Source organism: Macaca nemestrina, chromosome 15, assembly GCF_043159975.1.
Source record: "Macaca nemestrina isolate mMacNem1 chromosome 15, mMacNem.hap1, whole genome shotgun sequence".
NCBI classification, from domain to species: Eukaryota; Metazoa; Chordata; class Mammalia; order Primates; family Cercopithecidae; genus Macaca; species Macaca nemestrina.
The window spans coordinates 93,655,872-93,673,167 of NC_092139.1; the positions used below are offsets into that span (position 1 = coordinate 93,655,872).

The 17,296-nt window shown below is 44.3% G+C and overlaps 1 long non-coding RNA gene across 1 annotated transcript; it reads right to left on the reverse strand.

The window, feature by feature from the left end:
* Window positions 1–793: 793 nt before the first annotated feature.
* LOC139358701 (uncharacterized) lies at window positions 794–8,409 on the reverse strand. The gene is made up of 3 exons (XR_011614014.1): window positions 8,248–8,409; window positions 2,126–2,210; window positions 794–861 (listed from the first exon to the last, which is right to left on the reverse strand). It is a non-coding gene; the product is annotated as an uncharacterized lncRNA (long non-coding RNA).
* Window positions 8,410–17,296: the final 8,887 nt, after the last annotated feature.

Below are 17,296 nucleotides of genomic sequence, written 5' to 3' on the forward strand. Positions count from 1 at the left end.
AACCCCAAGAATGCATTGTATAGAATTAGTCTCACAATTCCACAGACAGAATTAGCCTCTGCAATGAGAGATCAGCCCTTGACTGGTGGTTAATTACGTACAATTCAAAATCAACTCCCTGTTGTTCACATTTCCCTTGCGCCTGGAGCTCTTGGAAGAAGAAATTGCATGCTGTCCTGGGAAAGGCTGGAGAAGGTATACGGGACTGGGTTGCAACATGTTGGCGCATCTTAAAGACACATGTGAGAATAATGTGGTAGATTGTTGTGACAGCTGAGGACAGACTTTGCTAATCAGAATTCTGGGGGAAACAACTTTAAGCATAAAAATGTTTTTTTTAAATGATTATTTTATTAGCCTTGTGATCAGTGCAATACAGGATTCTGTTCCTCTTGAAAGAAGGAAAGCATTCGTACATCCCCAGCATCCTCTAGTGAGCTCTCTAGGGATCAGGGAACTATGGCCTGTGGGCCACATTCTACTCACTCCTTTTTATACAGTTTCATCAGAACACATAATTTGTTTACATATGGTCTATGGCTGCTTTGAACTACGACAGAAGATTTGAGTAGCTGCAGCACAGACCAAATAGCCTGAATGGCTCACAGAGCCTAAAATATTTACTACCTGGCTCTTGATAGGAAACAGTTCGCCAATCCCTGATTTGGGGAAACATCAGGGAAACCACCTAACCTTGTGTTTTGAAGCTGGGTTCTGCTGGCCCATGACCTCCTGACCTTTTCCCTGCTCTGTTCTGCAATGCAGGAAATTGCAAAGGAGCTGTCTTCCACAGGTGTGTTTGAAGCTCCTGGGTCAACTGGCTTCTGTCTGGATTCAGCAATGGCAGATACCGACGGTAGACTAAAGAGGGAAAAGATTAAACACACACACACGTATATACATATACACAGATATGTGTACACACATACACATATACGCAAATATACCTATACAAACACACATCCACACATTTATACACATACACACATACATATATGTACATACATATGCACATGCACACATACATACATACAGAAGCATACATATATACATATACATACGTAGACACACAAATGTGCATACATTTATACATATACACATAGGCACATATAAGCACATAAACATACACACATGCATACATCTATACATATACACGATATACACATATAAACATATATACACACACACAGTTTTACATATACACATATACACACATATACACATACATACACACATACATTCACACATACACACATGCACACACATACCATATATGCACACATGAACACACATATACACACATACACACACCACGTACGCACACATATACATATGTGTGCGCACATACACACACATATACATATGTGTGCGCACATACACACACACACACACACACACACACACACACACACTCTTCAGTCAGCCTCTCCAGTGGCAACTGTGAACCTTCTGTAGCCCCAGCTACTGTTGGCCTGGCCCCCTGTGGTGCCAGCTTCTGCTGAGGAACCCCAGACCCCGGACTCCAGTAACTCTGTCCTTTGACCCTCCAGCCAGAAGGTGGTAGGAGCTTCCGGCTGTACTGTTCTCTGTGATATCCCATGGTTGTAAGTAAACTCCTCAGCCCTTCCATCCCCTGTATAACCAGTTTCTTTTATCAAATTCCTGATTTTAAATCCATAGATTTGTTTCTGTTTTGTTGGTTGGATCCTGACAGGTCCAGGTCCTGACCCTGCATCCTGGCTGGAGCACCAAAGTCCTGTTAGGGTCAGCTTTCTGTTTTCCACCTTGATGGGGCTGTTGGAGTTTTGCTTTGAATACTGGGTGGCTGTGTTCTTCCAAATTATTGGAGCAGACAGCTTCATTAGCTGAGGAGTCCTTGCTAGAATCATGGGCTTCTCTACTGTCACCAGATGAATATCCATCTCCATTCTCCAATATCTCTCTCCTGCTCAGAGTAAGATGGGACCCCAAGGAGGTGGCACTATCATAGCTCTCAGCTCCTGTGCCCCTACCACCAAGAAATGTTATTCTGCTGATGCTCTTTGCTTGTTTCCACACTGCTCACCCTCCCAACACACCTCTGCCCAACTCCAGCCTAGTGTAATAACCCCAACCTCACTCTTACCACAGATTGTTTGGTTTTGATGCTCTCAACATTTGAATCCTGGCCCTTCCTAGTCCATCATTTTTCCGTGATTTAAAACTTGATCCTGAAACACAAAACAAAAAAAAAATCAGTGGTCAAAACATTTAAGAAAATACTGGATTAAACAAATTAAAAGAGGTCTCTTCAATACAGGACTTCTCAGAGCCTTTAGAATAAGAGGGAATTGAGATGGCAGTGTTTTCAAAGCTAAGTTGAGCATGGAACTTTTCTTCTCTGTGTGTGGTTCATCTCATGGGGCTTAGGATCCATGAAACATTATTTGATATGATGAATGTTTGTTGGTTTTGTCTGTCCAGATTCCATCTTTCTTTTACCCTCTTCTTCTGGTGACAGGATATCGTTCTTGAGTCAGAGACCTTTTCCATCTGGTATGGATGGGACTGACCTTCCTGCCATCACCTTCAGCAACAGAGGTGTGATGTCATCCAGTTGTGTCCCCAGTGATTGACTGAGGATGGGAAGGTATCTAAATTGGGACAACCAGAGTCCTTAGGGAGACTTTTCTGACAAGGATTTCAGGAAGAACTTGTTCTTTCTTTCACTGGGGTTATTAAGTTGCTAGAATATTAGTAGGCCAGGGGTCTAATGGGTATCAGGTATGGAGAAGCTATTGGAACAGAAACCAAGCCAAGAGCCGTAACAGAATTGACAGCTAGAGAGAAAGCAGAATCCTGACAATATTTCCTGAGCCCCTGGACCCAGTGAAGTCCGAAACTGGCTCCATTCCTTTGACTCCCTAGTTACATGAGGGAGTCCTACCACTCCATTTTTATTTTACTAGTATTAATCTTTTTATTTTTGCTTAAGGTAGTTTGAGTTCACCTTTTTGTCTCTCACAAATAAAACATACCTAGCTAATAGATGGAGAAAACACAGCCTCTTCTGGCTCAAAGTACATGCCATGCTACCTTGGGTCAGAATCCACCTGCTGGCTTTGAATCCTTAGAATGCAATCCCCAAGGCCAGGCCCTGTGCTTGGCATTCTGTCCCACCCACTCGAGGTCCCCTGAAGACAGAAGGCCATATAGAAATCAGGGCTTGAACGGGAGAAGACAGATGGAGCAAGGCAGGAACACAGGGTAGACCCCATCCATAATTCATCTTTCCAAAGCCAGATCGCAGTCTCGACATCCTGAATCTTGGTGTTGCGTGAACCCACTAGATGGGGCCTTCAGGGAATGGTCACCCAGCCCTTTGCCTCTTCTTAAATTATGCCATGATTCTACATGTGCCCTAAATTTCCATCTTCTCTGCTGTTAGACCGTTCCAACACCAAAGATCATTGATTCCAGCCCTGGAATGATCTACTTGGTGCAACTAGAAAACAACATATGTTGACTTGAATGATAGTCAGATGAATAAATGAGAGACTCCAAGGTCTTCCAGCTGAGAAGCAGTTTTAATTCAGAAATTACTCATGTGGAATGGTAGAAGTGCCAAGAGTACAGGTGTAAACAAGTGGCAGAAATGAGAATAACCTGATGTGTGAAGAGAACAATGAAAATATTACCTCATATGCTGAACGCCCCTCAACATTGGAAAGGAGCTTCCACAAACAATCTTGTTGATGCTCAAACCACCCTCTGAGCAGGAGAAGATGATTAGCCCCATTTTTCAGAGTAGATCATCGAGGCAGCCCAGAATACAAAGTGACCAAAAGTGCCCAATATCAGGTAGCCAGAGCGGGCAGTCAGGGCTTGAATGTGAGATGCCTGACTCAGGTCCAGGTCTCTTTGCACATCAGATAGGGATGGTTAGCTGGTTTCCATCTCTGATCAACATGGGACTGACTCTATTTCCCATTTTTCAGCCATCCCAACTACTCCACTCCAAAATCCAAAGTTTGCCCCCTCAACACTAAACACCATTTTGCTGGAATGTCTATGTTTTCCTTCAACCATTAGCCTTCCCAGTCGCCACCTGGGACTATAGGTTCCAGCTCAAACCATAAAGGGTTAAGAACTAAAAATAGTATGATAGCAATTAAAGCTCTTCTTTCTCCTAATCATTTATTTCTTGATTTGGTAGCGTAAAGTCTATTATAGCATCTTAAGACATCAAAGAGTAGTTTTTATCGGGGGAGGAAGGATTATACCAAAGACAATCCTTTAAATATGGTGGACGTAAGTAAATTTTCTCTCTCTTTGCAAACCCAACCAACTCCATTAAGATGAACTAACAGTTGCTAATAAGGACAGCAGCCATCAGTTAAACAATTAACATATCTTTAGGGTTTTCTCCCCAACTCATCCATAAACTCCAGGAAAAAAAAAAATGTGCCTGTCTTGTTCATTATTCTATATGCTCAGTAGGAGCAGGGCACGGAACACGAAGTAGGTGCTTACATTAGAAAATAATACAATGATTGAATGAATTAACAAACCATTGAGATGAGATAGTCAATTCAGCATCAACATCTTTTTTGTTTGCTGATCCTAGAGAAACATTAGCTTCTGAACTTTATAGACAATAATAGCTTTGTACTCAGTGTACTTTACTATCATTCAGCAAAGCAGTTATTGATCACCCACTACGTGTCGGGGTGTCTTAGATTGAGAGCCACTTCATATGCTTTTTGGTAAATGCACAGACACTGAAACATATAAACATACATACACAAATATAAACAGGCACACACACATATCCACAGACATATACACATACAATACATTTTTAAAGCCTTGGCTGGATTTTCTACTAATCAAGATATGCCTGGGTTTAACCTGTGCATGCCTGTTCCCTTCTACACCTGTAAGGATTTACCTTCACCCACACTTGCTCCTCAGCATGAAGGACCGAGCTTGCCTACAGATGGGCCATATTTAAGCCTCTGCTGCACCCATGCCTTGGGGCTGACTTCAGATATTTGTCTGCACTGGCCCGTAATCTGATCTTCCACTTAGGCATCTGCTTTGCCCTCTGTTCCCTCAGCCCTCACCTGTGCCCTGGTTTTTCTCAGACACTTTGGCCTGGGTCTCTATCTCTGAGATGTTTAAGCCCTGCCTCAGTCTTTCCAGGTCCTCTTGGGCCCTGGACCCCAGCACAGAGGCTGGATACTGAAATAGACTCCCCTGATGCCCCCCTTCTCTGATCTCTTCAGTGCCCTGCCTGTGGAACACTTTGGAATCCCACAGATCATGCTTGCTAGAACTTGAGCTGACTCCGTGAATGGCCAGCTTTTTCCTACCAGCTTGAACCCACTTGGGCCACCAGCATGTGGAACGCCTTTTCCAACAGGTGGGATTTGCTGTGATCCTTCTGTCTACCCCACCCTATGGTAAGCAAATGGACAAGGTCCTGGGGGGAGGCAGGACTGAGGCCCGTCTACCCGCTTTGAATAAATGTCCTTGAGACTTCTTTAGTTGTAAACTCTTAGAACAGGGTTTCTCAACCACAGCATTATTGACATTTTGGGCTGGACAATTCTTTGTGGTGAGTTGTCTCATTTTGCAGCACCCTTAGTCTCTATGTACTAGATACTAGTAGCACCCTTAAGCTGGGACAACCAAAAGTGTCTCCAGACATTGCCAAGGTCCCTTTGGGGGTAAAATTGTCTCCAGTTAAGAGCCACTGCCTGGCCAAGCACGGTGGCTCATGCCTGTAATTCCCAACCCTTTGGAAGACCGAGGAGGGAGGATCACAAGGTCAGGAGATCGAGACCATCCTGGCTAACACGGTGAAATCACGTCTCTACTAAAAATACAAAAAAATAGTCCGGCATGATGGCGGGCGCCTGTAATCCCAGCTACTCGGGAGGCTGAGGCAGGAGAATCGCTTGAATCCAGGAGGCAGAGGTTTCAGCGAGTCGAGATCACACTACTGCACTCCAGCCTGGGCGACAGAGTGAGACTCCGTCTCAAAAGAAAAAAAAAAAAAAAAAAAAGAACCACTGCCTTAGAAAATGCGAATGGTTTCCTTTGAGTAGAAAACATGTTGTTATTCCCGTATCTCACTCCATGGTAGAAAGGGCCTGTGAGTCACATGGATCCAGGGACAATAACTATCTTACAAAACTGCTATGGAAATTAACACTGTTATAATGGACATCTGTGGCTTATGTCTGTCATGTCTTCATTTTCCGTACAGCACCCTGATTTTCCTTTGGGGAACCACCTCCTCTCCAATCTCAACCTGTGGAATTTGGGTGCAGTCTGTCCTCCTAGCCACAGAGATTGGTTTAGGCATGAGCAATGACTTAAGTTGGTGCAGTGAGGGTCAGCCCTGAGACTTTTGCTGAACTCTTGGGACAGGGAACTCTTTACAACTCTTGGGAATTTTGCCCGCTAGGGTTTTCAGATGGGAGGGAGCAAACTCAGAGCTTTTTGTGGCCAATTCAACTATCTCGCATCTCAACTTCTGCAAAGTGTAAGTGATAAAAAGAGAATGTGGGTTGCCGGGCATGGTGGCTCACACCTGTAATCCCAGCACTTTGGGAGGCTGAGGTGGTTGGATAACCTGAGGTCAGGAGTTTGAAACCAGCCTTGCCAACCTGGTGAAATCCCATCTCTACTAAAAATACAAAAATTAGCTGGGCATGGTGGCAGGTGCCTGTAATCCCAGCTACTCAGGAGGCTGAGGCAAGAGAATCACTTGAACCTGGGAGGTGCGGGTTGCAGTGAGCTGAGATTGTGCCACTGCACTCCAGCCTAGGCGACAGAACAAGACTCAATCTCAAAAAGAAAAAAAAAAAAAAGAGAGAATGTGATATAGCAAAGCAAACTGATGATGAGTGTGACCCAAAGCTCATGCACCTTTGCATATGGCAGCTAATCTATCCTTTGTTTGCTTAAACTGTTTTGAGTTGAGTTTCTGTCCTTTGCAACCAAAAGCGTACTGATGAATATACTGAGGCTACATAGCACCTAGCATTGTGCTAAAACGTAATAGTGACAATATAAAGTAAACATTGTTATTAATTATTTAGTTGATAACTATTTGTGTGCCTTGCATAACATAATGCTGATTGTGAAGTGATGAGAACAGCCATAACATACTAGAAGGCTAGGGTTCCAGTCCGACCTCATCACCTACATGTGGTTTTGGCTAAGTTACTAATCCTGTTTCCCTTATTTGTAAGAAGATAGAATTGGAACCGATCAGTCATTGCAAATTGGTGGTCAGGGGATGGATCCAGACCTCCTTTTGGTGTTTCATTTCGCCCTCACAGTATTTTACAATACATAAAATGTCATAAGAAAATTCAGATGTCCATGCTGCTATAAAGACACATGCACATGTATGTTTATTGTGGCACTATTCACAATAGCAATGACTTGGAATCATCCCAAATGTCCATCAGTGACAGACTGGATTAAGAAAATGTGGCACATATACACCATGGAATACTATGCAGCCATAAAAAAGGATGAGTTTGTGTCCTTTGTAGGGACATGGATGCAGCTGGAAGCCATCATTCTCAGCAAACTATCGCAAGAACAGAAAACCAAACACCACATGTTCTCACTCATAGGTGGGAATTGAACAATGAGATCACTTGGACACAGGAAGGGGAACATCACACACCGGGGCCTATTGTGGGGAGGGGGGAGGGGGGAGGGATTGCACTGGGAGTTATACCTGATGTAAATGACGAGTTGATGGGTGCTGACGAGTTGATGAGTGCAGCACACCAACATGGCACATGTATACATATGTAACAAACCTGCACGTTGTGCACATGTACCCTACAACTTAAAGTATAATAAAAAAAAAGAAAAAGAAAAAAATTCAGGTGTCCAACTTCTTTAGGAAAATTGGGAGGTCAGCAACATTGGGCCCCCATTACCACATGGCAATGACAAACAGGTTTTAGAAGGGGCATGTACTCTCTGAGTCACCCGAGACCCCACCTCCCTCTTTCCCTTATTTTATGCTTGCCTGCCTCACTCAGCCCACAACCTGCTGACTGCAAAAGCATTTGAGTTTGTGTTTTTGAGGCCATGCTCTTTCACCTCTGATATTTTCTGAGATGGCAGAACACACCCTTCACGCACAGGAGACCAAAAGGCAAGAGGGTCAAGGGAGAGAGATTGAGCCCAAGAGGGAAACAGCCACCCAGGAAAGCAATCTGTTATTCTAACCTCTGCAGGGCCACTGGCAGGTCCTCAGGCCTGAGACACAGCGGCAGTCGGGGGGTAGAGACACAAACAAGCCGAGATTGTCCTTCTTTGCTTTTCAGCCAGACAAAGAAAATCCCTCTCTGCGTAAAGCCTCCTCCGCGGACTTTGATGTCTCTCTTCCCAGCAGAGGCGCCCACTTCAGACAAGAGAGGCAGGCAGGGGCAGAGAGCTGAGAACAAAGCGGCGTTTCCTGGGCTGCTAATTATTCTCCTTCTGTGTAAATAATTATCTGGAAGAGAAAAAAACAGTCCACGGCTAAAGAGCTAGAAAAGCAAAAGGAGGATGAAAGGAGGCTGGGGATTTGATGTGTCCCCAGGAGCAGTCCTTGAAGGGGAAGCGAGTCACAGCAAAATCCTTCTTACTTCCTGTGTTTTAAACACCTAGTCTGGGACTTTCAAAGCCCCTGGCACTGGTGCTGTAATTAAATCGTGGTTCGGGAAGCCGGCGTGCGGGTGATCTGACAGTTTCTGTCTCTGGATCCTGCTGGACTCTGCTGGAATAGAGACAGGAAGTCTTAGAAATTAAGGCTCTGGAGTCAATTGGGCCCCAGTTTGAACCTGGGTCTACTGCTTATTATAAACAGAATCGGGGACAAGTTGCTTATTATAAATGAGATGGGGGACAAGTTCCTTCTTCCCACCTAGGGTCCATGCAAAAGCAGTGTCTTCTACTTGGAAGACTTCCCCATCTCTCCAAATCCGTGTGCAGTTGATACTTACACATCTCCAGTGCACACTGCTGGTGCCCTGCCACAGCCCCTTGCACTTACCATTTCTGTGCATGCCCACCCAACTATCAACTTCCAGCAGCCCTGTCTAGCACCCTTGGAATGTTTCTCCTGGGCACTTAAACCCTGACTGCCCTTGCACAAAGCACACCAGAATTAATGCTCTCTGGGAGCATCCCTCAACCAGTGGCTGATGAGAATTAGGAGAGAACGACCTTGACCCTCTCATCCCTTAAGTGACAGGAGTTTGAGGCTGGAGTATGCTCTCCCAGAGCCTCCCAGAGTTTCCAGATGGGAACTCTAGTTCCCTGGAGTGGCTCCTGGCTGGATAATGCATCTTCTATTGATTCTTTCCTATCCCTGTCTCACCTCTTCACTCCTCTACAAGTGCTTCCCTGGATCATCTCCTGAATCAGCTACTTTTATTCAAATCTTTGCTTCAGGGTCAGATTCTGGAGAAATCAAACTAAGGCAGCAGCCTTCAACTCTCAGCTCAAATGTCATTTCCTGGGGGAAGCACGCCGTCAACATCTTGGACCCAATCAGGAGTTTGAGTTAAATTGGAGCGATGCCCCCGCTACAGTTTGCTCATGGCACTCATGCATGTGTAATTTTCTTTTTCTGCATCTCTTTATTGTATTAATATCTGTCTCCTCCAGTCAAATATAACCATCAAGAGCAGTGTGCCCGTTTTATTTATTGCATTGTCAGATCCTGGTATAGAGCCTAACACATAACAGGTGCTCAATAAAAACCTGGTGAGCTCGTTTCCTCTTATGTAACACAGAGACCCAAAACTATGGCTATTGCATGGGGAAGGAGATGTGGATTAAATAGCTCGTAATCTATACAAAGTGATTAACTTCTAAATTGATGCAGTGTTTGGAACATAGGGAATATTCAAAAAGCTAACATTCTCTGCAACCTTAACTGTTTCCTCCTCTCTTACCCACCACCGATATCACATACAAAATGTAATTGTTCCTAAAACATTGTGAGCTTGGAATGAGTGTCCTTGGGTCACAAATAAAGAGAATGAGCCTCAGAAAAGTGAAGTGACTTGTCTAGAGTGACACAGCATTCCAAGGGAATGGCCAAGATTCCAAGCTGGCTCTTTCTGACCCCAAATTCTCCCCACTCCAGGCTCATCTGAGCCTGGATTGAAGGCAGAAGAGGGTGGTGTCGGGAAGGCCCATTAGGAGTAGTTGAATCAGTTTTGGGGAGAAACAAAGGGTTGAGCCATAGCAGACTCGAATGGTCAGAGAAGCAGATTGGGGAGAGGAGGCAAACAGATGCCCAATGTCAGAGAAGTTTGGTAAGTCTTGGCCATTTTTGTCCTGGGTGCACGGGAACATTTGAGTTTCTCCCTTGAGGCATGGGAAAGACGGATAAGTGGGTATTGGAGCCACTGGGCCTGGCACAGGAAATGAGCTGAGTCACAGGACTGACTCCACTCCTATCACCTCGTCTCTGCCTGACAGTGGGGCCATTCATCAGCCGGACATTCAAAGACAAACAGGAAGGACATTTAGAAGAAAGAATGAGAATCAGGACACCTCCCATTACCCAGCCATTTACAAAGATTCTTTGCAACCAGGGGCTTGTATACTTGGTGGGCAGCGGAAGAAAACTTTGCATTTGGCTGTTTGGATACTCCCAAGTAATGCATCCAAGTAAGCACGACACGTTATCGTCTTATCTGCGAACGGCGGGAGCCGGATCCCACCGAGCTGTTCCGGAGTCTCTAATCAGCACCAGATGACCAGAGCTCTTGGCTTTGTGAGGGTCGGGAGGATTTCCTCGCCTCATATAAGGATCACACGGCAGAAGATATTCAATGTTCAGCCCAATATAGAATTGCTGTCAATTTTGGATGGCATAGGCATTGTGCTGTGCATGTTGCAAGCCCCAGTTGCATGGGGCTCTTCCAGATATCTCCAATAAGCCTCTGTGGTCCCCATCCATCAACGGCAGGAGGAGAAGGTGACAGGATAGGTCTCAAGGGGAATTGTGGGCTGAGCAGCAAGAGTTATTGATGAAGGTGCAGAATTAGCACAGGCCCCAGATGAGCCTGGAGGTGGACACGAAGCCAGCTTCTTTCTTCTGTGTTGGGTAAGGCAAGCAGGTTGGTGTGGATAGAGTCGCTAACCTTAACCTTAATCCTAACACCTGTTAAATTTGAATTTTAGATTTAAAAAGTCAAAAAAAAAATTTTTTTTTAGCACAAGTATACCCCATGCCATATTTGGGACATACTTCATGCTATGGTTTAGATCTTTGACCCCTCCAAACCTGTTGAAATCTGATCCCCAGTGTTGGAGGTGTTTAGGTCACAGGGGCTGATCTCTCCAACAGATTAACAACCTCTGGAGGAGTGGGGTGTGTAAGTGTGAGCTCTCACTCTTATTAGTTCCTGCAAGAGCTGGTTGTTGAAAAGAGCCTAACACATCCCCCACTCTCTTTCTTTTACCTCCTCTCTCACCGTGGGATTGCTGTTCAAGCAGGATCCCCTTTATCTTCTGCCATGAGTGGAAGCAGCTTGAGGCCCTTACCAGAGGCAGATGCCAGTGCCATGCTTCTCGTGCAGCCTGCAGAGCCAGGAGCCAAATAAACCTCTTTCCTTTATAAATTACCCAGCCTTAGGTATTGCTTTATGGCAACACAAACAGACTAAGATGCTTACACTAAAACATTATTCATTGCTTGCTTGAAATTCAAATTTACCTGGGCATCTTGTTTTTATTTGCTGAATCTGGCAACCCTAGCTGGGGCTTGGTAGAAATTTAATGTAGGGGCTGAAGACCTGTGGCCTGCAGGTGGGAATGCTTTAGTTTGACTAGCACAGTGCTTCAAAAATAAGAACATTTCACACAAAATTCAGACTTCTACCTTCCCTTGATATCTAGTCACACTTCCCCCTTCTTACTATCAGTTCATTCCCATCTCCACCCCTACTGGCTCACATGGACCTAATTTACTCATTTATTGTTACTTGCTTGGCCCATGAATCTTCTGAGTTTTACACCCATTGGCTTGCCTCTGGGTACACAGGGAGAGACCCTGGTTTACTCATGGCAATGGCAAACCCTCCAGCTCAAGAGTCATGGTGTGGAGACCTCGTTTCATCATGGTGTAGCTCTAGTCTCTCTCTAGGTGGTTCTTTACTTTCCCATATGTAAAAATGGAGATAGATTTTGCCCTCTCTCAATCTGGAATGTGATGAAGATGGAATGCAGATATGAGCATAAAAGTTCTCTGATAAAGAACGTGATCTTGATAATGGCTTTCTCCAGATGTCCATTCATGAGGCTTCCACCCTGTAGTCAGCATAATCTATCCAAAATATGCATCTTTCCATGCTTGCTTGCAAAATAAAATCCAAACTCCCTCAAGTGGCATGCAAGTTTCAGTGGTTTGGCTTATCCCATATCATCTTCAAAACTGTCTACCCCAACTGCTTCCAGGAAGCACTTCAGATGCTGAATTTCTCAGTTGCTTAGACTCACTCTGCACCCTCACACTCTTGGGCCTTTGGGTATGATACTCTCTGCGCCTAGAATATGCTCCCTGTCTTTCTTAGCGATTGCAACTTCAGTGCCATCTCTTCCCATTTTACATTTTGTTAGGATATAGTTGTCCCTGATGCATATCCCACATTACTCTTCTTCTCCAGCCAAGACATTTCTCCTGCAGGTTCCAGCTAGGGTCCAAATGTCAAAAAACAACCTTAGCTCATTTGAGTCAGAACAAGGAGTTATTGGAAGAAGCCACCAGGCTTCTGAAAGGGCATGGACCAGTCAAGCTTTAGGGATCATAAAAACAGGAGTTGGCGAATGGTCTCTCTAAGACATTGCCATGGGTGACACAGTCTCAACTACTTTCTGTCCCTTGGTGGTCAACAGAATGTCATTGGCCAGGCTTGGCTTATATGCAAGTGTCTATGGCCATCTGCAACTGGCAGTCTTAGCAGAGAATTTCTTGGGTGAATCATGGTACAGTTCTCCAAAGAGAAGAAGCGGATACTGTTATCCCAGAAACAGGGAGAGGGCACAGGTAGAAAAAAAAACAGGTTTCCTGTCCTGCACAGCGTTATATCGTCATTGCTTTTGCTTTTTTCTTTGTTCTTCCGGATTGCCCATTCCTTGAGTTCAGAACTTTCTGTTCTCTACATATAGCCTTGTGGTCCCAGAAACTGCACTGAAGCTTCAAAAAGATTTGTAGAATGAGCAAAAGTGTTCTGAAAGGGAGTCTTTGCAGAAAAGAATTAAAACAGCAAGCCTGAGGATGTAATCTTTATAAAGGCCTGTTTGCAAGTTGCTCCTTAGCTGGCATCTGGGAACTTGGCTTTTAAAATGTCTCCTCCATTCCCTAACTGATAAGGTTGATTCTCTGTGCCTTGACTGTTTATAGAAACAATGTAATTTATGGTGAACACCTGCTTTCTTTCTGGGAGTCTGGAGTTTTGGTTGTTGCTAGACAGAAAAATCTATATGAGCAACCCCTGAAAATCACCCTAAACTCTGAATCTCAAATGGGCTATGCTGGGCATTATAAATATTACAAATGAATTGCTGCATTTTTGCTACTGGAGGGAGTGTTCTGTGTGATCTTCCACGGGAGGGAGAGAACATAGGAAGCCTGCACATGGCTTCCAGACCCTTATCTGTGTCTTTTCCTTTACTGAGTTGATTGTGAATCCTTGTAGTGTTGCCTTAGCCATGAATACAACTGCATGCTAAGTCCTGTGAGTGCTTCTAGTGAATCAGTGGATGGTCTTGAGAACCACCACCCCCGACCCAAGCAGGACCAAATCTTTAAAGCAGTCTATGATTTGCAAGGCACTTTACAATATTACTGCCTTGATCTTCTTAACCACCCCCACTCCATTGAGAGACATCCTGTTCTCATTTTACAGATTAGAACACTCAGGCTCAGAGAGGTGAAGTGGTTTAGTCAAGGATGCATAGATGGCAAATGGAAGAATGGGTTATGAACCTAGGCTGTCCCGTTTCAATGTCACACTACAGTAGCTTCCATTATAGAAAGGAGAGACTGTTCCTGTCATGATAACCTTCTAGTGTCCAGGACAACTTCACTCTGTGAGCTTAGAAATCTAGAGTGTTCTTTTAGGAAGAGTCAGTGGAATGAGTCAGTGACTTCTTTTTTGTTAGTAGCAGAGCTGATACTGGCACCTATGCCCATTATTTGACTCTGGGGCCCCTAAGTTCAAAATTATTACAATATTTTGGCCATGTGACCTCTGATATCTTACTTATTTTCTCCAAGAATTCATCACGTCATTTGTAAAAAGGAATTAAGAACTATCTAATTGATTATGAAAAGAACACAGCCCTCCCCTATGAAGCATCTAGTAGTGAGCCACCAAATGTTGGTTCCCTTCTCTTTCCCACTTCACCCCTTATTCACTATGTGTGCCTGTGTGAGTCCTACCATTATCTCCATCTGTTTCCCCATCTGTAAAATGAGGGGGATGATTTTGACGCTCCCAGAGTCCTTCTGGGGCTGGCATCGTATATCAAAGAACAAGCATTTTTCTGGTGCAGGCTTTTAAAATCCTGCCAGCTCTGATCATGAGAGGCAGATCAAACCCACTCTCTGCCCACTTAAGAAAAAGACTGTGTGTAAGTTGCACAAAGGTGGTGAGGCAAAAACATGCTCCAGCCTTTCCCAGACACTGATCCAGAGAAAGACACGTCAGAGTGTTGAAAACTTCTTTGTTTAAGGCACGGGCAGAGGAAAGAGGAACAGTACAGAATTTATAGATGGGGCTGTATCTTCTATATCCAGGGTTATCAATCTAAATCATTATAGAGTTCAGTGGATAATTTTTATAGAGCTTTGCAGACAACAGCACAAAGACCAGGTCAATAGGGAGTGGTGGGGACTGTGGAAAACTACAGGACCTATGCTAGCTTTGGAGAGAGCGTCCCAGCTCCAACTGATTGCTGCCAAGTGTGAATGCAATCATGGTGTTGCCAGACCATCTCTTTCTGTCTTCATTTTTAAGAAGCCAGAGTTTTGAAGTACACTATCTCAATTTGTAAGTGTTGCCTTGAGTTTTCTTCTCAAAGATCTTTATGGGTCCAATATAACTCTTTGCATTTCCAATCTTGCCTATAGGCTATTTGTTTGCAATCTCAGAGCTGCCAGGGCTTTTTTGCAGCATGTTGGTCATTGAATCCTGAAGAATTTGTGACCAGAAGTTACCTTCACATCCTCCAAGATGGTCAGTTTCAGAGACATGGGAGAATGATTTTGGAAGAGGCAGCATCATTTAACTTTATGCTATTCTTAAAGTTTACCCCTGTAAAGTTTACCCTTTTAGCAACTCCTCCTTGCCCCAGGACAAAGTTCTGATTTATTATTTCCTAGCATGGATTTTACCTTTGATTACCCCTATATCTTTGTTCAGGTGCATCTTTCATCAATATGAAATCTTCCGGAAAGCTCCTAGTTGGCCTTCAAAACCCAGCTCACATGTTTATTCCCCCATGAAGCTTTTACTTAGTCATCCCCCTCCTCTCCTGAGATTTAGCTTCCTGCCCCACCTCTGTGTATCCACCACACCACTCTCTGTGTTCACATCATGCATTAGTCAGGGTCCCAGTTGAGAACAAATGCCATACTCAAACTAGACACCACAAAGAGACTTTGATTAAGAGGTTGTTTACAATGGAGTGTGCATTACAATGGGCAGGGTTAAAGGAAACTGACAAGGCATAGTACAGCACCTGGGACAAGCAACACTGGAAAGCTGTTACTACTTCTAGTCCTGAAGCTGCAGAGGGAGGAAGAACAATTATACCATTTACAGAGGCTAGAACTTTAGACAAGATTCCCTGGCAGGAGCCTTGAAAAAGGGACACACCCACACCGTAGTGACCTGTCAAGGAGGGAGCCAAGAGAATAAACTCTCAACCTTACTTCTCTCTGACTCTCCAGTAGCTTGTTGGTGCCTTTCATTGGCTGAAAACAACAGGCAGCAAAAAGACAAGGAAGTCTGCTGACATGGTCCATATGGATCAGGGTCTGGAGGCCAGAGCAGGGTGGAAAAGGGTAAAATGGCAAACAAAAGATGCCCAATGTCCACCATTCTCTGCATAGGTCTCTATTATGGCACTTGCTGTTTAGCGCCAGGTCCCCTAGAGGTGGGGAACTGCTGGTGGATAGAGAATTAGTTTGTTTATGCAAAATCTGGCACATAGTATGTGATCGATAAATGGTTCTAGGAATTACCAGGTACATCATACAGCACCTGGTAAAATAGAAAGATTAGGGATTCTTTTTAGATTATCCACAGGCACGAAGCAATCATGAACTTCTTCCTTTCATGCAATATTTTATCAGCACCACTGTGTGAGGTATCATTCCTGTCATCCAGGAGCTCTTTGTCTCAAATTAGCAACTCCTAGAGCAAGGAAAGCCATTATGCATCCTCCATTTCAAATTTCCCCAGTGTGGATGCTGTAGGTCACTGATTTGATGTGATGCTCAGAGATGTCACATCGGAGTCCATTGTCAAGTGTAAAGCCTGTAGATTAAGCAAAAATGTCTTCTCTACAGAACTTGTCAGAGCCTTTAATGTGCCAAAGTATCATAAGAAGCACCTAAAGGGGGCCATAGTAAGCAGCCTTTCCTAAATTTATTTTGTCATAATATTATTTCCCCCCGAGCATCTTGTAAGTCAGTAAGTTGCAATATGCTTTGGAAAATATTGCCTTTTTTTTTTTGTTGTTGTTGTTGTTGAGACGGATTCTCACTCTGTTGCCCAGGCTGGAGTGCAGTGGCCAGATCTCAGCTCACTGCAAGCTCCGCCTCCCGGGTTTATGCCATTCTCCTGCCTCAGTCTCCCAAGTAGCTGGGACTACAGGCACCTGCCACCTCGCCAAGCTAATTTTTTGTTTTTTTTTGTTTTTTTAGTAGAGACAGGGTTTCACTGTGTTAGCCAGGATGGTCTCGATCTCCTGACCTCGTGATCTGCCCGTCTCGGCCTCCCAAAGTGCTGGGATTACAGGCTTGAGCCACCGTGCCCAGCCAATATTGCCTTTCTTTAACCAGTTCATTTTACAGATGAGAAAACTAAAGCTCCAAAGTAGTTATCACCAATCAATCTGGCAGGGAGCACAATTTGCATACAGAACTAAATGTCAAACTTGCTTTCATTGAGTAGCCACTCATTGCCTTTGATTCTTTCTCTAAACTATCACCCATTCTTTCTCAATGGATATCTCCCCCAGACCTTGACTAGGAATGAACAGGAAG